Source organism: Schistocerca nitens, chromosome 1, assembly GCF_023898315.1.
Source record: "Schistocerca nitens isolate TAMUIC-IGC-003100 chromosome 1, iqSchNite1.1, whole genome shotgun sequence".
Classification (NCBI taxonomy): domain Eukaryota; kingdom Metazoa; phylum Arthropoda; class Insecta; order Orthoptera; family Acrididae; genus Schistocerca; species Schistocerca nitens.
The window spans coordinates 1,311,111,257-1,311,134,009 of NC_064614.1; positions in this window are offsets into that span (position 1 = coordinate 1,311,111,257).

A 22,753-nucleotide genomic window follows, 5' to 3' on the forward strand; every position below is an offset into this window, starting at 1 on the left:
GACTGGGAAAAACTGCCTTAATAATTCCTGGCGGTCTCTTTGAGTTCAAAGTCATGCTGTTTGGACTGTGTAACGCTGCAGCCACATTTGAAGGTATGATGGACAGCCCGCTTCGACATCTTAAATGGATCATGTGTCGTTTGCCATCGAGTTGATATTCTTTTTTCTTCAATGCATTTTAAAAATATCTAAGCCGCCTGTCAACCATGTTGAAGAGCATTCAAACGACAGGCCTTCACCTCAATCCAAACAAATTCCTTCTCGCCACCCCAGACACAAAAATCTCCATCCATCTAGTGATATTGGAGTCTGTCCTAATCCAAAGAAAATAAGAGAAGTCTCATATTTCCCGATTCTTGGCAGATTCGTGACGTGAGAAGTTTTCTCGAAATGTGCTCTTACTTGCAGTGATTCATGAGGGATTTCTGTACAAAGGCACGTTCCTTGCAACAATCACTACAGGGAGAGACCAAATTTTCTTGGCCTTACGGAGGTCCTAAGATATTTTCCAGTTCTATCGTTGTGTGACAAGAATGCCAAAAACCGAACATCACAAACATCACTAAGGGTGCTGAAAAGGTGATAGCATGTGCTTCCGGAGTGCTCTTCATGACCTTCAGTTACTGCTCAGATACCGAGAAAGAGTGCCTTGCAGTTCTCTGAAACATAACAAGTTGTGGGCACATTTATTTGGGAAAGAAGTCACTGCTGTGCTGGACTTCCATTCTCTATGCTGGATCTCTGGCCTGAATGATCTGACGGTTCGACTGGTGAGCAGTGAGACTTGAGAAGTACAATTACATAGTGGAACGCGAAAGTTGGCGCAAAAACAAGGATGCTGAGTACCTATCAAGGAATCCTTTGGCAGAACACAGCTGTATGGATGAAAGCTCGGTCATCGTTGCATTAAATGACATTGCTGATGAACAGTAGGAAAATCCAGCACTGTTGAAAACCATAGAAGGCTTGAAGAAGGAGGAACCGAAGAGAGGGATTTTTAATTAACAAGTGGAGAACTGTATAAAAAAATTCAGTGGGATGGAAGTGGTTGCTCGTCATCCCAGCTCACTTAATGGAGCTATCCCGAAGTACTTCCACTACGCTCCAACTTTTGGTCACCTAGTATTCACGAAGACTCCAGACAGTGTCAGGTGCAGGTATCAGTAGCCTGGTCTCTACTGATGCATAAGACACTATCTGAGCCACTGTTGGAATACCAACGACGGCAAGGAGTGTCGCATTTACATCTGGGGTGTCTGGTACCGATCCTACCTTCAGCAGCACCATTTCACCGAATTGTAATTGATCTCTTGATGACGTTTTCGAAGTCGATAAAGGGGGACTCGATGGATGATAGTCTGCTCTGACTACTTCGCCCACTACATTGTCATCAAATCTGTGCCCACAGCTGAAGCTCAATAAACTGAAACGTTCCTTTTAGAAGACATCACTTTGAAGCATATAGCACCCCGTGTGATGATCTCTGAACGTAGAAAAGTGTTCCAGTCAAGACTAGTATCAGAGGTAACTTCTCTTTGTCTCATCGTCCACACGATGGCAGCTGCCCAATGGTCTCACAGAAGGCTTTAATAAGACGTTGTCATATATGTTCTGCGGCTACGGTTGCAGGTTCGAATCCTGCCTTGGGCATGGATGTGTGTGACGTCCTTAGGTTATTTAGGTTTAAGTAGTTCTAAGTCTAGGGGACTGATGACCTCAGATGTTAAGTCCCATAGTGCTTCGAGCCATTTGAGCCATATATGTTCTCGATATAGCTTTATGTCGAAAAGCGAACTGGGATACACGATACTGCCCCTCGAGTTATCCACATACAACACAGCGAAGACAAAGCAAATTCATTCTTCTCCAGGTTGCGAGAGCAAACGAATACAGATTTACTGTTCATGTTCCAGCTGGACAGTACTCAACATGACGAGATGAAACATATCGCCATGACAGAACAAATAAGGCAACTGGCTTCCATATGAAGCTGGACGCCAAGGAGAAAGAACTAGAGCGTTATAGTGTCGAGCACAAGCAAGTGAGACACAGCCCACAAGACTTGGCATGGATTTTTACGCTTGTGTGGAAAGCAGGACTGTGCAATGAATAACTAAAGTGCTACTTTGGACCGTATCGTATCCTCCTTCACTTATCGGACGTCGAATATGAAGTTGAGAATTATGACCCTTCATCAAGAAGACAAAAGTGTAAAGATATCGTCCATGCCCTCTGTATGAAACGCTGCTGCAGTCCAGAGGCGCAGATCGACGACGGACGTTCAAGGAAACTGAGGACCTACAGTGCAATCGCCAAGCTTTGATGTTTGAGCTGGCTTCGATGCTCACTGTATTGAAGAAGGAGTAACATCACGACCTGGATGCGAGAATCCGCCAATGACGTGATTCAGATGACCACTGACAAGAACTAGACCGAAGGTGCTGTTGTAGGATCCAACGAGAGCTTCTGAAACAGTGGGTCACTGTTCCTCCAGTAGAGGAAGCAATGCTGCGAGCTTTGGTGTATGCAGTGTGATGCAGTGGTGTTCTGTGGCTCACCAGTTGAAACCCAACAACCAGCAGTTATTTGTAATTTAGTATTTCTCATTTCTGGAAGGTGCTTGAAATATCTAATGTTTCTATATTGTCAAATGTTCCATGTTTGTATAAATAGCAGCATTCTGGAATATTTGGTGTTTGTATAAACAGCTGCACCATCCATCCTTGTGTTGAGTTCTATTCTGGCTGTACAATGTTGTATGTAATAACCATGTGTCTCTTTCACGTGTTACATTTCACTAACGTATCTGCTTTCAGATTTGGACATGACTGTGGTTATAATGTGACAACATGTGATACCATACAAAGTCCCCTCTGTGTCTGTCATGTGCATGATCTTGAATGTTGAATGTGTGGTTTTATGATCTCTACCATTTTTTATGGAGATAGAGCTTTCAAATTTTAGGAAACAGGTTCACAGGAAGAAAAAGTATAATCTCCTATTGATTGGTGTTTTTTATATAGTGTGTGCCATTTTCTAATTAATCATAATTTTACTAATTGCCATTTGCAACTATATTCATCATCCACAATAATTACAAAAAGACCTGGGTAATTTACGCTGCCATCATATGATGTGTAATTGTGGAGAGCTCAGAGTGATGACACATTTGCATAACCAAACTGTTATAAAATTGGCTGCAGCTTTTCACACAACCAAAGGAAATTGATGTTTGTGATGCTTACTGGCAGTTTCAGCTTTCACTTGATATCACACATGCTACAATAGCCTACCATCCTCGTTAGTAGTAGTACCGGTAGTGGCTTTATCCATCCATGGATCATTTTTGGAATAATATTACACATCTCATGGTGTTACAGTTTACGAACAACAAAAATAACATAATTCACATTACAAATATTTACGAAATTGCAGGTCTAGTGTGACAAAGAAAGAACAGGTCATTGCCTTAAAGGAGGAAGCATCCCAATATTTATTTGAAGTAATTTAGAAAAACCATAGAAAACCTAACTCAGGATGGGCAGATGAAGATTGGAGCCGCCACCCCCACAAATACAAAACCAACCTGTTTAAAGCATTGATACCTTTCTCGATTTATCTACAGTGTACAATACTGTTACGCAAATAAGTATAATTATAAAAGGCTAGTGATTCACTGTTCATTCATTTCTTGTTGACATTCACTATACCCACCATGGACTATACATACATTATTTTATACTACAACACCACGTCTGGCCACAATAAATTGAGGATTTCGCTAGCACTGCCAGAAGCAGAGAAAACTGGCACTACTGGGAATATATTCATTTGTCTCCAAGTACTGCCAATGTCAAGCTGTCCCTACGTGAAAAATATTACAAAAGGTTTTTGTCCAGTAGCAAGTAGTTTCTGTAAGCACTTGCTGAGATGTTTACATATGAACAAAAACCTACTCAAGTTTACTATTTTAACTTACTGCGGCAAGTTTATTTCAGGAACTTGCTGAAAATACTTGCTATGGAAGTGTTGTTAGTCTTAAAAACCAGATCAATCGCCGCTGGTGCTACATTATTATTAATGAATAAAAATCAAAATGTTAGAGGCGTAAGTATTGATGTTATCAAAAAACGCTGTTCAGTCAACTAAAAATCAGATGACTTCAATTAAATTAACAACTCTGAGAATGTTGTATGCAAATTCCGAACATCTTCTGTCTATTGTATGATGACATATTCGATAGCACAAAACAAAAATGCAGCACAGTATCTGCATTTTAATTATGCGTCGATCTTTGCAAGCAGTATTTACTATTTTTATTACAAATGTAATGTATTTGTGTTTACTATAACATCATAAAATCAGCTAAAATTTAGAGATGTCTGTACCAACATTCTACTTTCTCTTCTGGTGAAACTAATTGATTGGTAATCTCATTTTACGCTTCATTGCCTGGTGGTGCCAGTTATATGTGTTTGGGGGTTCCAATGGTACATTTGTTTTGGCTCATCTGTCTTTATGCCATTCTCCTTTTCGACATTGATATTTTTGCTCGATACTAAAAACGCACAATTTCTGTAACTTCGAGAAAAACTGCCACAAAATGACAAATTCGGAAAGCATTAGCAGCAAGATGCAAGAAACTACAAGGAATTTTCACCCTGCAATACGTTGTGTGCTGATTTGAAACTTTCTGACAAAACTGTTTGCGAGAGCTGGTCTCGAACCTGGGATCCTGGTATGGCACACAATTTTGTCAGGAAGTTTCATACAAGAAACAGTTAGCACTAACTCTCAAACTTTTTGAGGTTTACAAAACCAGCGGATGTAGGAGGGAGGGGAAAGGGGGGGGGGGCGGGGTTGCAGATATCGTGGTTCCTAATATTCCACTTAGTTCTGCTATTGTATGTATAATGTGTCATGTCAAAGCAGGAAGTTCGACAGAGTGCCTAAATTGGTTGTGAGACAAGCAAATAAACTGCAACGATTCAGTGAGAAAGGATGAACTGCTATCTGAAATAAAGGAAAGCAATCCAGCCACGAATGTGAAATCGTAGATAAAATCACTGTGAACAGAGGCCTCGAAGAAGCCCTGCAACTGCGATCGCGATCCGATAGAATTAGCATAGGCCAAAATAAAACACAATTTTAGGGGGAACATGTCGAAGGAAAGATTGCAGAATCTTGTTAATTCTGCTTTTCTTTCAGTTACTGTACATGACTGTGCAAGGTTACTGCAGGAAAGTGCAGTAGCTGGAGCAAGGGTATTGGAGACGAGATGGAAGAACGGAAATGATCATTAATGAAGTTATCATCAATACCATGACCTCAAGCAACTATGATGCTGATCTTGAATCAAACACACATGACAGTGATCTTTAGTGAACATTGCTTCGACAAATCTGTGAGACACAGTTAAATACACTTTTGTAAACATTACTGCTGTGCTGTGTTTAATAAGTGCAATGTGTAAACTTTACTTACTTTCTTTACTTCACTTTACATGTGGTAAGAGCCTTATTGCCCATATGCCTGCTCTATGAGCCTCTTTCACTTTTGTCTGGCCAACTGCACTGTTTGTCCAGTTGCTGTTGCTGTTCATCCTAGCTGTGTCCTCCCGAGTGTTATCCCGCCATCTGATTCTGGGTCTCCCTCTTACTCTCGTTCCATCTATTGTTCTGCTGAATGCCATTGTAGGTAGTCTATTCTCTGCCATTCTTGCTACATGGCCTGCCCAATTCAACCTTCTCCTCTTGAGCACTTCGACGATGTTGTGCTGTTTGTACAGCCCTCTTAATTCTCCATTTCTTGTTATTCTTCATTTCATATTATTTTCGTCGTATACAGGTCCAAAAATTTTCCTTAGTACTTTTCTTTCTAATATAACAGTTTTTCTTCATCTTTCTTTCTAAATATTAATGTTTCACATCCATATAACATCGCAGGTATAAGCAGACTTTGAAGTTACTGCTAAGTGAACTTTTTCTTAGAATTTTGATGAAACTAAAAAGTGTCTTGTTTGCTGTTGCTAAATTGGCATCTATTTCTATATCTGTTCTGTTGTTATTACTAAAAAGACTTCCTAGGCACTTGAAGTGGTCAACAGTCTTGAATTTGAATCCATCTACAGTCAAAGGTGCATCTTTTCAGGTTTTCTTACTTATGGGCAGGTATTCTTTTTCTTCATTAACATGTACTCCTGTTTTCTCAGCAATTTTGTAGTAATTTTGTATCATTCTGATTAATTCTCTTTTGGAACTACTTATTAGTGCTACATCATCCGCATAGGCAAGTCTTGTAATGTTCACATCCTGTAGCCGGATCCCTTATGGACAATCTCGAGGACAAGGTTAAGTAAAATAGGTGAAATGGTATCCCCTTTTCTCAGTCCAGTGTACGCCTTAAAATCTTCAGTTTCTCCTACCGGTGTCTTTATGTGACATAATGTTTCGTCTATACATATTTTAACTAATCTGATTAATTTTGATGGTATTTTAAATTCCTTCATTGTACTTAGGAGTGTCTGTTGGTGTATGTTATCATAGGCCTTTTTAAAATCTACGAATAATATGTGGACATCTACACTGAATTGCCATGTCTTCTCATTTACTCGTCTTAGGGTGAATAAGTGATCTAATGTGCATCCATTTATGTGGAAATCACATTGGTGGTCCCCAATCAGTTCTTCTGTTATTGGAATCAGCCTCTTCAATAGGCAACTCGATGAGATTTTGTAGGTGACATCCAGTAAGGCAATTCCTCTGTAGTTGTCACAAACAAGTCGATCATGCTTAAATATGGGGCACACAATTGTAGTTTTCCAGTCTGAAGAAATGGTTTCTGTCTTCCAAATTGTTTCTAGTAACGCCTGTATTTCTAATTCCAGTTGTGGGCCTCCATTCTTTAATAATTCAGCGTATATCTGGTCTTCGCCACAAGCCGTGTTATCCTTTACTTTCTTTATTGCTTGCTGTATTTCATTTACTGGTGGGTTGTAACTGTATCAGCTGTATCAATTATATAAGGTTCTTCCAATTGAAAGTAGGAGTGTGGAGGATTGCAGTTGAGAAGTTGTGAAAAGTATGTCTTCCATCCTTTTTGTATGTCACTTTTGCTAGTCAATATTTTCCCAAACTGTTCCGTTTTATTGAATTTACCAAAGGATTTTTTAAAATTTGGATACATCTGCATTGTCCTGTGATGTTGGAAATCATCCTCTGCTTCTCTGATCGTATTGTTATAGTATTCCCTTTTGTCTTGTCTTAGGGTTCTTTGCGTTTCTTGGTGGAGTTTATAGTATCTTTCCTTCAATGTCATATTGTCCCTTTCTTTAATCCATGCATTCCTCACATTTCTTCTTTCCAGCACTTTTTCGTGACATCTTATGTTAAAACATATTTCATTAGGTCGTTTTCTTTTACCTTGATTTTGGAAGCTGCTTCTTGAATACAACCCTTCAGGTGTTTCCATTTGCTTTCGACATCCTGTGGTTATGTATTGGTCAGTCTCGGTTTTGTTAGACTGCTCTCAATTTCTTTTGTAAAATTTTCTTTTATATTTACTTTCCCCAGGTTTCGTAGGTTATATCTTGTAATTTATTCTCTATTTCTATTTACTTTCCTTTTAAGTTTCACTTTCATTTTTGATATGATTAACATGTGGTCTGTGTCACAATCCACTCCCTAGGTTCTGACATCTTTAATGCTGTTTGGGAATCGTTTCTGGATAACTACATGATCTGCGTGATTGACAACCTTTCCATCTGATGCATTTATGTTGAAATTTTGTGCTGCTTATCGTGAGACCATTTGTCATTGCAAAGTTTATAAATCGAACCCCATTATCTGAACTTTCCTCGTGTAAGCTAAAATTGCCAATGGTTGGCTTGTAGATTTCTTCGTTTCCTACTTTGGCATTAAGATCTCCTAACACTGTTTTCACATTTTGCCTACTTAATGAGTTGTACGTTTGTTCCAGTTGGCTGTAGAATTCTTCCTTCGTGTTGTCACCCTTATCTTCTGTGCGCATGTGTGCATTTAGAAATGTAATGTCTAACCATTGCATCTGAATAGTTATGTATGATATACGGTTATTAACATGTTTGAACTCCCTTATTGAGTCATCTACTATTTATGAAGTTTTTGACTTTCAGTGCGTAGTGCCGTAAACTGTACGTTCATCTACTTTCATTGCTCATTATTTTCAATAAGTAAATAATAATTAATCTGCAGGTAAAACTCTCGAGCCTGAACACATCGACAAATTAGATGATTTCCTCCCGCGAGTGCCGCCCCTGGCTAGTGGTGTCGGCGCTGCTACAAGCAGCCGATGCTCTCCTCTCCCCTCGGCAGGGGCAGGGCTGTTCCCGACAGTCACCACTCCAATTGTCAACTTATCGTGTCCAAACAGTACACACACTATCATCTGATATCGAGACTATAGTGAAGATGTTTGGTTTTATTTCGTACACCACAGGTTCTTATTCGCTGGCCTTAAAAGCTGACTCAACATCCCCCTGTAAGTGTTAGTATTATGTATTGCATACAAGGAAAGACTTGTAACTTTTGTAATGATTATAAAACTTTGATCTATAGTTCAATAGTCTCATCTCGTTATTGCAATCACTGTAGTGTACTTGGTTTTATGATAGCATGTTTATAAGCTATGGAATTTGGTTTTGCTGAAATTGCGGCAGCCATATTAGAATCAACGCTCAGTGCCGTCATTATAGCCCTTTCAAGTTGTTTTAGACACTTTTGGTTGTAAAATGCCGCCCTAGCGAGTCATGATCTCTGCTTCACTTGTCCACCACCAATGTCTCTATATTCAGCTCAGGCTGCTGCTACGGATACGACACATCCCTTTCTACTCTCCCTCTGTGTAACATGTCAGATTGTAATGTCACAAATAAACACACATTACAGATGAATACATGCAACATATTTCATAAATACCTATCTTCCCAGTGGGTAGTACAGCACAGGCCATAGATTTGCATGGACAAATTCCTAGTAATGCCACAGAACCAATGGACTTAATGTTTCAAGATACGACTGACCATAAATTGTGCAAAACATTTAAACTCCCAATGTGTGGGAAGTCATGTATAGTTCTGTAGGTACGAAATGTATAAAAGAAATAGTCAAGCGACTCATGTACAACAACTGTAGCTTTATAGAAAACATCTATCCAATTCAGTGAATAACAGTATAGTCCAACCAGTCCTTAAAAAGGGGAACAAGGAAAATATTTCCAAATAATCGCCAATATCACTGATGCCAGCTTGGATGGTGCATTGACAGACCCGCACCAAGCGAAATGTACCAGTTTTCGTGCTCTCATAAAAATAATTATTCAGATTATAGTAACAGCTAGTTCAGTACAAATTATTCTGTAAATATGTGTATTAGCGTGTTTCTTCAGCATACTATTAAAGGTTTCTCTTTTCTTTAGTTATTATTCCAGAAAACACGAAAAGACTGTAAAGTCTGGTTGCATTCGTATTTGTGTTGACGTTTTGGCGCAATAAACGTAGAAGAGAATCCAGCTTAATTCTTCTTTTTTTTTTTTGCAGCAGTTTAAGCAGAATGTACCCCTTCTTTATTAAGTTCATATTTCTGGACAGTAGAGCACATTTTAAGTTTCTTTATCGAGAAACTTTGTAATGCTAATTTGCTTACACACTGTTTGCACACATTAAAATTATGTAGAAAGATACATTTTATTGTTGACAAGTTAGTTAACAAATACTCCATTTAAGTGAGCTACGAGTTCTTGATCACACATTGTAAGCTTTCAGGACTAGTACCGACAGCTCTCAGCTGATACACGTCTACAGAGCAGCCAGTTAATTGCTATCCCTTTCTGTGTTTTGCCTCGTAGTATATTTATTAAATTTCTCTGTGTAGGAGGCGTAATCTCGCGTTTTTGTAAGTGTAAATTCATTCAGCCTGTAGCACAATAGTTGTTCACTTAACAGCCAGCAACGTTGCTCATTAATGCATCAGAGTCCACTGGCGACACGTCAGGAGGATAGCAAGTTGAATATCCAGGGCTGTCTGCTTTTATAGCACACTTCTCCAGTTAGTCTTGCTAGCACGGCTAGGATGCATGCACAGTGTGTGCGGACGCAGGAGGAGCTGGCTACAGTTTGCGAACAGCTGAATGTGCTCTTAGCTACGGTTAGTCACTTTCAGCATGCAACCTCGGGGTGTTGTGGTGGCAGAGAATGTGCCGCATCAAGAGATCCGCTTCCAAAGCATCTCCTAGAGCACCCGATGCGTTGGATCTGCCCTCACAACAGGGTGAGTGGTGGGTGGCAACACCTTTGCATCATTTGAGGCAGAGAGCGAATGTGCAGACTGGTCGCCTGGCCTCGCCCATTCACACTGTGAGTGGACTGGTGGCTGCTCACTCAGCAGGGTCCGAGCACACGGGGGGAGTGATTTCCTAGTTATTGGGAGCTCCAATGTTCCAATGTTATTCGCGTTATGGAGCCTCTTAGGCAGATAGTGTCCTGCGCTAGAAAGATAGCCAATGTGCACTTGGTATAGCTGCTAGAAGGCCTCATCCAAGATGTGGAGGCAGCGTTGCCTATAGCTATTGAACATGCAGAGTGCAGTTGCTCACGTAAGCACCAACGATGCCTCTCCCACGGGTTCTGAGATGATCCTCATTTCGTGCAGGTGGCTGGTGGAGGTGGTGAAGACTGCTGGCCTCGTGCACAGGATGTAAGCAGAGATCGCAATTTGCAACATCGTTCCCAGAGTTGATCAGGGTCCTTTGGTTTGGAAGCGAGTGGAGGGTGTCAATCAAAGGCTTCGTCTACTCTGCGACGGTTTTGGCTGCAGATTTCTAGATCTAGGTTACATGGGGATTTGCAGGACTCTCCTTGATAGGTCAAGGGTGCACTACACAAAGGAAGCAGCTGCACAAAGGAAGCAGCTACCCAGGTAGCAGAGTGCTTGTAGAGTGCACATGATGGTTTTTTAGGGCAGGCAGTAGTTTGAGGTGCTGTGATGAACACTCGCCAGTCGATATCCAGCAAGGAAGTCAAACGGTTTTGAGAATAAAGACAATTCGGCTGTCACAATTTTATCAGTAAACTGTCGAAACATTCGTGATAAACCTCCCGAATTTACTACCCTCCAGGAAAGTTCTCGCTCTCAAATTATTCTTGGGACCGAGACCTGGCTGAAACGCGATGTGGAAAGCTTTGAGATAGTTAGCGAGTCATGGAATGTGTATCACAAAGACGGATTAGAGGCCACAGGAGGGCGAGTGTTTATTGCAGTTGACAAAAATATTGTCTGCAATCAGGTCAACTGGAGTGTGACAGTGAAGTCATCTGACCACGTATATCAGGTGCAGGGGAAACCAAGGTAGTTGTTGGATGTTTTTACTGCCAACCCGATTCTGCTGTGACAATCCTAGAGTCATTCAAAGAAAGTATACGGTCAATAGCGCGTAAATACCCAGACCCTGCAATACTGGTTTGAGGCGACTTTAATCTCCCAAGTATAGACTATCTATGGATTCATTATTTGGGGGGAGCGGGGGGAGGTGAGTACAGACAGACAGTCATGCGACATACTTTTGAACACATTCCCTGAAAATTGTCTCGAGCAGCTAGCTTGGCAGCCCACACACAATGGAAATATCTTAGACCTTGTAACTACAAATAGGCTGGATCTTATCAACAGCGTCATTATAGAAATGGGAATTAGCGATTATGATGTCATTACAGAAACTATGATTATGAAAGTTAATAAATCAGTCAAGAAGACTAGGAGAGTGTTTCTGCTAGATAGAGCAGATAACCAGTTATTAACATCTAACTTAGACAATAAATTGGCATCACTTAGTTCCAGTAAGATAGACGTGAGGAATTATGGGCAAAGTTTAAGCAAACTGTAAATTGTGGAATGGAGAGTTATGTGCCTAGTAATTGGATAAAGGATAGAAAAGACCCATCATGGTTTAATAACCAAATTCGGCGGATGCTGAGGAAGCAGAGGCTGTTGCCCTCTCAGTCCAAAAGGAAGCGCATAAATGCCGACAAGCAAAGGTGAATCATTGAACATATTCTCGGTTCGAATATAATAACCTTTCTTGAGACTCTGAAACTTATGAGCATGAATCAGCATATTTTTAGAAAGCATCACTCATGCGTAACTCAACTTGCCCTTTTATCACACGATATACTGAGAACTATGGATGAAGGGGAACATTTAGATTCCATATTTCTAGATTTCCAGAAAGCATTTGATACGGTGACCTATTACAGGCTGTTAATGGAGGTATGAGTATATGGAATACGTTCACAGATATTTGAGTGGCTCAAAGACTACTTAACTAATAGAACCCAGTATGATGAACATTCGCCGTCGAGGAGAACAGAAACAATTGTATCATCAGAAGTGCCCCAGGGAAGTGTGATAGGACTGTTGTTGTTCACTATATACGTAAATGATCTGGCGGACAGGGTGGGAGTAAACTGCATTTGTTTTCTGATGATGCCGTGGTGCTTGGTAAGGTGTTGAAGTTGAGTGACTGTAGGAAGATACAAGACCACTTAGACAAAATTTCCAGTTGGTTTGACGAATGTCAGCTAGCCCTAAATGTGGAAAAATGTACGTTAAAGCAGATGAGTAGCAAGATCAAAGCTGCAATGTTCGGGCCGGCCACGGTGGTCTCGCGGTTCTAGGCGCGCAGTCCGGAACCGTGCGACTGCTACGGTCGCAGGTTCGAATCCTGCCTTGGGCATGGCTGTGTGTAATGTCCTTAGGTTAGTTAGGTTTAAGTAGTTCTAAGTTCTAGGGGACTGATGACCACAGCAGTTGAGTCCCATAGTGGTGGTGGTTAGTGTTTAACGTCCCGTCGACAAGTCCCATAGTGCTCAGAGCCATTTGAACCATTTTTTTTTGCAATGTTCGGATACAGTATTATCAGTGTCCTGTTTGCCACAGTAAAGTACACACATCAAAAAAGTTTTGCCTCACCCCGGTTCCCAGAACTCCTGAAGATGGACGTTGACTGTGGATATTGTATCACAGACACTGTCCATTTGACTGTTCGGAGAGGTCGCTAAAACCGGCCAAAGATGTAAACAATCAAGCATGAGCAATGTCTACTATACGGAGGGGGTTCGACAGCCAATTAGTTCCAGTCATTCCACCAGGAAGGATGTACACGACTTGTGTTGCTGTAGTTCAATCATTCCTAGACGGTCAATAACGCAGTTCGATCACGTCCGCAATATTACTTTGTGCCAGGAAGGGCCCTCAACAAGGGAAGTGCCCAGATGTCTCGGAATGAACCAAAGCGATGTTGTTCGGACATGGAGGAGATGCAGAGAGACAGGAACTGTCGATTACATGCCTCACTCAGGCTGCCCAAGGGCTACTACTGCAGTGGATGACCACTACCTACGAATGGTGTGCACTACACATCAGGGGCTGCTTACCTGGGTAGCTGACTGTGTGCAGAGTGCACAAGGGTTTTTTACATTAGCTGAGTCTGCTTCTAATCCAGATACCGATATCTACAGGAAACCCAGAAATATCAGTGTAAGATCGAAAGAAATGCTTCCCATACCCGAGAGTATTAAAATCTTAGTGGTTAACTGCCAAAGCACTCACAAAAAAGGGCCAGAGTTTGAAGCACTCCTGAAAACCAGTGAGGCTCACTGGTGTTGAGTGTATATACAAAGGATAGGCAAATGGGAAACGGAGGTGGTGTATTTATCGCAGAAGACAAGAAACTCAGATCCACGGAGACAAAAATGGAAGCTACTTGGGGCAAGAGTCAGTACAGGGGTGACGATAAAATGATAGTTGGATCCTTCTATCACACACCAGACTAATCTCTTTACGTAACCTAAAACTTTAGAGAAGAGAGTTCACATGTACATAAGTTTCTCAACCACACCACGATCATTGACGGAGAATTTAGTCATCCAACAGTTAATTGAAAAAATACAGTTTTGTCAGTGGTGGGCGTGATAAGACATCCTGTGAAACATATTACAAAACACCTTCTCTGAAAACTACCTAGAACAGGTAGTTAGAAACTTACGGTGCTGTGAAAAGTTATGGATATATCAATGCTTGACAAATGGCTGTGGCAAAGAGCTGAGATCTGTCGACTATCTAGAAAAATTATGAGCTACATTCCTAATAAAACGGAAATACATTCACCATTTAAAAGATTGGAAGTAAGAGACAAATTATACACTGCAAGTACAATTATTCTTACCTCACTCATATTGAAAATTTAGCCTTTTGTTCTTTATTGATGCAAATTTATTAGTTATCCACTGATAGAGGACTGCAGTTTCCATTAAGAGATCTGTTTCAATGGAAAGCATTGCCAAGACCAAGAATCGTTCCTGATTCCTAGAGACACATAACAATGATTTTATTCTTTTCAGAATTGGAAAGCACCTTTGGTGCATTTACCAATGTCATGGGAATTTTGAGAATTAGCTTCAGCAATTTAGAACAGCTCATAGTCTTTAGGTCATTAGTGATTGAAAACTCTGCAAGATTAACAGCGCCAGCCAATGATGCATAGAAGATATCTCATTACATAGTTTCAACTTCTGCAAGAATCTATACAATGAACATGTTTCCTTAGAGATATCATTAGGAAACTTTTCTGGAAGAAACAATAATGCAGTTCACCTGAGGAACAAAAACTGTCCTTAACCTCAGAAACTATCACATTGGACGGCTCCTTTTCTTCTCTTGTTCGCTAGTTTTGTCTGAATCACCTTGAAACATCACGAAATGTGTACACAAGGAGCTCAGAAATAATATTCATTCAAGTGATAAACATACCTTGCAGCTGCAGTAACAACAATCACAATATTCTACCCACTTTTCCAAATGCCACAATTTTAGCATTAAGTCTAAGCTCTATTTAAAACTGACAAAAATATAAAATGCAGCTATGCCAATGACAAAAAATTTCCTCCAAATTTCTACCACCAAAACAAATTTGTGAATGAAACAAAATTATTATGATTGCTGTTGAAATACCAATATTGGCAACACTGTAGGTGGTGGAATGAAATATCGTAGTGACTTGGATAGCAAATTACCTTTGTGATGTGTCCTCCACAGATTGATGCTATCTAATGGGGCAATTGGAATTGTTTCTATTCATGCCACTAAAGTTGAGTTACTAAATACAGTTTTCCGCAATTCCTTCACGAAAGAAGACGAAGTAAATATTCCAGATTTCGAAACAAAAACAGCTGTTAGCATGAGCGGCATAACAGTAGATATCTTAGGTGTTCGAAACAACTCAACAACTCAAATCACTCAAGAAAGGCAAGTCTTCCGGTCCAGATGGTATACCAATCATGTTCCTTTCAGAGTATGCAGACGCAATAGCGCCTCTTAGCAACCATATACAACTGCTCACTTGATGAAAGGTCTTTTCCTAAAGACTAGGAAGAAGCACAGGTCACACCAATATTCAAGAAAGTAAATAGGAGTAACCCATTGAATTACAGACCCATATCACTGACCTCAATTTGCAGTAGGATTATCGAGCATATGCTGTACTCGAACATTATGAATCACCTTGAAGAAAATGACTTATTGATACATAACCAACAGGGTTTCAGAAAATATCGTTCATGTGCAACACAGCTAGCTCTTTATTCCCATGAAGTAATGAGTGCTGTCAACTAGGGATATCAGATCGCTTCCATATTCCTAGATTTCCAAAAGGCTTCTGATACTGTTCCTCACAAGCGACTATTAATTAAATTGCGTGCATATGGAGTATCGTCTCAGTTGCGTGACTGGATTCGTGATTTCCTCTCAGAGAAGGTCTCGGTTCGTAGTGACGGAAGTGATATCTGGAATTCCGCAAGGTTGTGTCATAGGCCCTCTGCTGTTCCTGATTCACATAAATGATCTAGGTGATAATCTGAGCAGCCTCCTTAGATTGTTTGCAGATGACGCTGTAATTTACCATCTAGTAAAATCATTGAACGATCAGTTCCAATTACAAAATGATGTAGACAGAATTTCTGTGTGGTGCGAAAAGTGGCAAGTGGCACTAAACAAAGAAAAGTGCGAGATCTTTCACATGGGTACTGAAAGGAATCCGATAAATTTGGGGTATACGATAAATTGCACAAATCTAAGGCCTGTCAATTCGACTAAATACTTAGGAATTACAAATACGAGCAATTTAAATTGGAAAGACCACATAGATAATATTGTGGGGAAGGCGAAACAAAGACTGCAGTTTGTCGACAGAACACTTAGAAGATGCGACAAACCCACTAAAGAGACAGCCTACATTACTCTTGTCTGTCCTCAGCTGGAATACTGCTGTGCAGTGTGAGATCCTTACCTGGTAGATTGATGGAGGACATAGAAAAAGTGCAAAGAAGGGCAGCTCATTTGGTGTTATTGCGCAACAGAGGGAGAGAATGTCACTGATATGATACACTAGTTGGGGTGGCAGTCACTGAAACAAAGGCGGCTTTCTTTGCGGCGAGATCTATTTACGAAATTTCAATCACAAACTTTCTCTTCTGAATGGAAAAATATTTTGTTGACACCCACCTACAAAGGGAGAAATGATCACAATAATAAAATAAGAGAATTCAGAGCTCGAACAGAAAGATTTAGGTGTTCCTTTTTCCCACGCGCCATTCGAGAATGGAATGGTAGAAAAGTAGTATGAAAGTGGTTCGATGAACCCTCTGCCAGGCACTTAACTGTGAATTGCTGAGTAATCATGTAGAAGTAGATTTAGATGAGGTTTGAACCTCGACTGCCACACTCTGTGATGTCACTGTCTACCGTGCTATCCGGTGCTATGAGCAGGCCTGGATTAGCCTGTGCTCGATGTACAGCGGCTGCACTGTCACCGAGGAGCTGCCATAGGAATGCAAATTCCCTGACATTGCTTCGAGCCTAGTAGAGGTTTTAGGTGTGTTGAAAGGATCCTATAATCACCTTTCATTATCATTTTATTTGCTTTCCAGTGCACTTGGCATCCTACAGAGCAATTCTAGTGTTTTCATTGCTAAAGTTCGTATCAGAGAAGACTGAGCTATGATTCAATATAAATGCAGCCTATTTCTTTCTACGATTATTAAGCATCATTTGCTTGTTATGTTGGTTCTTTTCAGACTTGTAAATGCGTCTATAACGCAATTCTAAGTCTTCCATGTTTTACATGTAACCCAACTCAACGACTATGATTCCATAACATGTTTATGTCTTGTTCTCCTATTCCAAAACTCTCTGGCATGCGTGAGTGAATGAATGTTGGTGTATTTCATTTTACTGTACGGTTGTTTAGTCTATTGCAGACAATCAGCGGTAGTCTTACAGAATGGCCAACCCTTGTAGTTTACAGGTAAGCAAAGAGCTTCGATCACTCGGTGGGAAAGTTGCCGGTGTTAGGTTGGTGGCAGAAGCATCATCTCTGGGTTTTCCTGGCCACGTGGTTGTGTGGGAGAAGTTTTAGTGGGAGATAAGCTGTCTGTATCCAACTCTCCAAGGGTCCGTAACCTAGGTCTCTTCGAAGAGGGGTGAGTTGATTTAACCATGTGAAGCTTTGTCTCATAGCGAGAGGGGAGCTTTTTGTAATTCAGTCTATTGAACTTGCACCTTGTGCAGCTTTTGGCCTCGCCTTTGTCATATAGAGATTGTTTTTTGGGTCGCAGAAGGGAATGCAAGGCTTTTGCAGATTTTCAGTTTGATTTCTAATGCAGACTTTGGTCTGTAAGAAGATCATAGCAGAAAGGTGTTACATATGTTGAAGTGATCTCACGTAAGGAGTGTGCCCTGGGTTTGGTATGAATGTTTTGCATGTCTGCGACTGCGTGTATGTACATTCTAATCTTTTCCGAACCTTGATAATTTTTGCCTCTTTGTGAATTTTCTTTGTTTCATTACTATATGTCAGTCGGACACCATCCACATGGGTTAATATTAGAGTTTGTTTGCCCTCTGCCATTACCCTTTGCTATTCAAATGTGTTCTCTGAAATATGTTAATTGTTCGTGGCTGTGTGGTTTAATTTTGCCAAAATTTGGCCACAGTACGTAGAAATTGTGTTTCCGCAAACCACATGACCACATGAGTTAACTGTGAGCCTAACTTTCCCTTGGCCCACTTCTCTGTCCTAGAGTTTGCTTATTGCTCTGATTTTGGAACATTAAATATATGCTGTCTGTATTGTTCAATTGTATTTGTGGTTTGTGATTTCATGTTAAGCATGTAAGCTTGTATGTGTGGCACTCGTTGAGGCAGTTTCTCCAAACCGAGGTTCAACTTTAAATGCAACTGTGATATTGAGATTTACTCTTTTTTTAAATTATTTCTAAACACATTGGAACAAATCTCTTAGCTTAGTTTCATGTTGATGTTGGGGTCATCCTTCCTGTTCTTTGAGTGAATGTGGGTCTGAATACGAGTATTAAACTTTTCCTGACCCCCCCCCCTAATAACGACCACAATTCTAAATTAAGAGACTCTGTTGTGAATTGTACAGCGTTTCATAAGCAATCGTACGTAGTTACCAGGCAACAGCAGTTATATAGATGTGTTATATCAATGTCTTAAGAAATAAATAATTTTGTTTCAAGTCTTATCCAGGGTACCAATGTTACGTCTCCTTTACCTACGCCATTAACCTTCTAGTTTCCTTGTTTGCCCATCCAGTGCGTTTCCATGCACACAGGTCCAATAATTAGTGTTCCCTTTTTATTTAAAACAAATTCTTTAGAATTGATCTTGTTTTCAGGAATGTTGCTTCAAGCTGCTCTTATTCACATTGTTCACACACTTTTCACTTTATTTTAGTATTTGAGTCATGTGAACAATCGCTGGATCATATTGATAATTGCATCCCATTTTTTATGAGTAACATTACAATTAATGTTCTTTTAGGAGTTTTTTCTTACGACTAAATTAATTAATTTTCCGACTCAGTCGAACCTCTTGTTTGTCATGTGGCTATAATTGGTGGCGACCCAATCTTTTACTTCGACTTAATGTCAGATAGCATTTCCATCTGCGTCTGGCTCTTTTAGCCATCCGGATATAGCTCAGGGCTCCACTCATTTCATCAACACCACTTAAGACCATGTCACTCCACATCACTTACACCATTACGAGGCAGTAGGGTGCTGGATGACCAAATATCGTTGACTGTAACACATTTCGTGGTATATATTAATCTTGCTAAATCAAAAGAGTATAGGAGGACACATAATTATTGGGGGTTGTGCAACACTGCATCAGTACCATGCACAGCCATTGTATTCACATTGCCCATAATGTCACATCATGTCAATTTGCTTAAAGCAGGACTGAGTGGTGAAAGTCAGGCTATGAATTACAATCCATGATGCAAAAAGTCGTGGTATAGTATCGGAATTGAGGAACTAGCAACGATAAAGTTTATTAACAGCCAAAGCAAACTTAATAAGTTACATTATTGACTAGTTTTGTGTGGTAAAGTGCTGAGTAGCGAAACAACATTCAAAAATATCGACACTTATTTGCAAGCGAAAATATATACATACAAAAACATCAAACAATATTTGCAAGGGAATAGCTAGAGCCTGATACCGTATCCATTATGTTTTTTCCTTACGTAACTGATAACATAATAAACATGTCTATTTTTCTGCTTCATTAGAACTGACTTTTCACTCGAAGTTACCTCATCAGCTTACGTTCTTATTTATATACAGTGATGGTGACAGCTCTGTTCTGTTATTGTAAAACATAAATAAATTTTCTCTTTCGCATATCTGATCTCGCTTGTGGAAGAACACTCAATGAAAAACTATCCAACTCGTAACGGGGCATTTGCAATTTGGGGTCTAGTGCAGCAGGGGATACAACCCATCGGCTTTGAACAATGACGTCACAAGTCGCCAGAGATCATGTATTACAAAGATGAAACAGCTGAGGAGAATGTTGAGAAACAAAGGAATGCGAGAGAGATAAACATTGATCTCGTCAAAAGCCGAGAAGCGATTCTTCTTAGTGTTGTAGCTGCCTTCAGTAGCTGATAAGTGTTTTTTGGCTTTAAAAAAAAAATCTCACGAGATAGAATAAACTGATCCTACTTTATTAAGCAATATCTTGTCAAAAGCCGAGAAACGATTCTTCTTAGTGTTGTAACTCACTTCAGTAGCTGATAAGTTTTTTTTTTTGGCTTTAAAAAAAATCTCACGAGATAGAATAAACTGATCCTACTTTATTAAGCAATCAATAAAAAAACTAAACTAAAACAGCTTTTGCTGTTATGTTTTAGTTTAGTTTTTTTATTGATTGCTTAATAAAGTAGGATCAGTTTATTCTATCTCGTGAGATTTTTTTTTTAAAGCCAAAAAAACACTTATCAGCTACTGAAGCATCTGTATCTTAGGATCAGTTTATTCTATCGAGTGAGATTTTTTTCTTAAAAGCCAAAAAACACTTATCAGCTACTGAAGCATGTGTATATTCTAACGGGTGCGGGAGTTCCGACTCCTGGGGAGGTGGGTGGGCGTTATGCATGGCTAATCTATTCTATTTGCAGTTTACCATTTTCGCTTCTGCTGTTATGTTTCAGATTCGTTTTTTTATTGATTGCTTAATAAAGTAGGATCAGTTTATTCTATGTCGTGAGATTTTTTTTAAAAAGCTAAAAAACACTTATCAGCTACTGTGCCTTGGACGCTAATAGTATCCCATTCGTATGTTGAGCTATATAGCTATACGCAACATTTTTATCTTGCTCGCGAATTGACATATATAGTGTCAGTGTAAAGGCGAAGTGAAGTACGGGATACAAATTATAGTTGTGTCGTCAGTGTAAAGGCGAAGTGAAGATGTTGTTGTGATGGGGGTTTCGGAAGTACACATTCGAAAATGTCATGCTGATACTAGAGCTGGAAAACGAAAAAAGATCGCCAGCTCCCAAATTTCTGTTACGTACTTCGCAACACGGAAATACACATATTGGTGGAATAAGAAAGTGAAGTATGGCAAAATAGTGAAATATAGATAAATAAGGAAATGGAAAAGAGAACTTACCACACGGAAATATCGACGAATAACGGAAGCTCGCCTAAACAGACAGTAATGAAAATCAGATACCCACACTCACAACAAACACATTACGAAATATCTCTCTCTCTCTCCCATACACACACACACACACACACACACACACACACACACACACAGACATTCACCAACCCCCCATCCCTCCCCTTCCTCCTGAAATTAACTGAGATGTTTGGGATGGTACATTTTGCCCACATGTTTAATGAAACATTTAAACGAGCAATATGTCCACGGAATGCTTTGTCTCCAAGAATAATCATCTAGATGGCTTTGAAGAGTTGAAATTTGGCGTTTCCCTTTCCCTATGAGTGATTTTACCGCTGACCAGTACCCCTCTATGCTGTTAGTACAGGCGCCTGTCGATAGAGATCTAAATTCAATACACTACAAATTGTTCTATAATAAAAAAATTAATAATCCACATTACCTGAATATCGCTACGAAAAATATTAAGTACCATCCGAATAAAAAACAAACAATTAAGTTAATTAAATCACACGTTTAATGATGTACCGAATATCAAGCGATCGCTTTTAGATTGACATTCAATTATTTTAATGATAGTGCTTATTAGAACACAGAACTGCTTTATTATCTATGCCTCGAAGTGAAGACATTACGATCTATGACTAAGGAATGACGTCATTGTTCAAAGCCGACGGGTTGTATCCCCTGCTGCACTAGACCCGCAATTTGTCACGAAAACACAGCACAATGATAAAATAAAAATTAAGAAGAAACGAAAGCACAAAATCCTCTACTATAACACAAGGGTGCGAAGATACGTTAACTTCTGATACAAACAGACGACGCCACTATCAAAACTTTATTCCTGGAAAACCTTGATGTGACGTGGTGCGATGATCTGTTGAATGCCTGTGTGGACGCCGCCATTTGAAATGCACTTGGAAGTTTTGACATGACGTGACAGCTAGTGTGAATTGGCCTTTACCCGTATACTTGTCCTGTACTTCGTTGACAGCTCTTATAAAGTGGTGGCAGATTTTCCTGATTATCCTGTATAGTTCAATCAATATCTTTGGAGCAATGGGATGTTTTTTTGCTAGTTTTTGTAGCTGAGTATTGTTTGCAGAGCACTTCCTCCATACACACATGTAGGGTTAATTTTTTAACGCACATTTTCAGTACCTGTATGTTCACAACTTTTTAAATACTGTATTTGAAGTTTCTGGCGTTTATCCGAGGCAAAATTCTTCATATAAGCATTACAGCACATTTGAAATCAGACAGATTGTAGCAGTTCATTGAAGTACACTAGCAACCATTGCTTTCAATGCATTCTCTTTCGTTCCCGTCTTGTACTTGCTACATCAGTATTTCGACAGGAAAGATTTTGTACATTGCATAAGTGTTGTATCTTCGACTTTGTTAGTTTTTTTGCATCAGATTTCAAGTAGAAACCGTAAGGTACTTGCTTAATGTGTTATATAGCTGGATTATTTAATGTTGCAAATTCCTCTGCCAAAACATGACAATGGAGCATCTTTCTGCAGGAAAAGAATTCTAGAATACAAGCAAGAAACACAGTTACTAAATACTACTCACGATGTTTGTTAGTATCAAGTAGGTTACAATTACTTTAAGTCCAATTTAAATGCAGTTGTTACCACTGAAGTTAACCAAAGAAC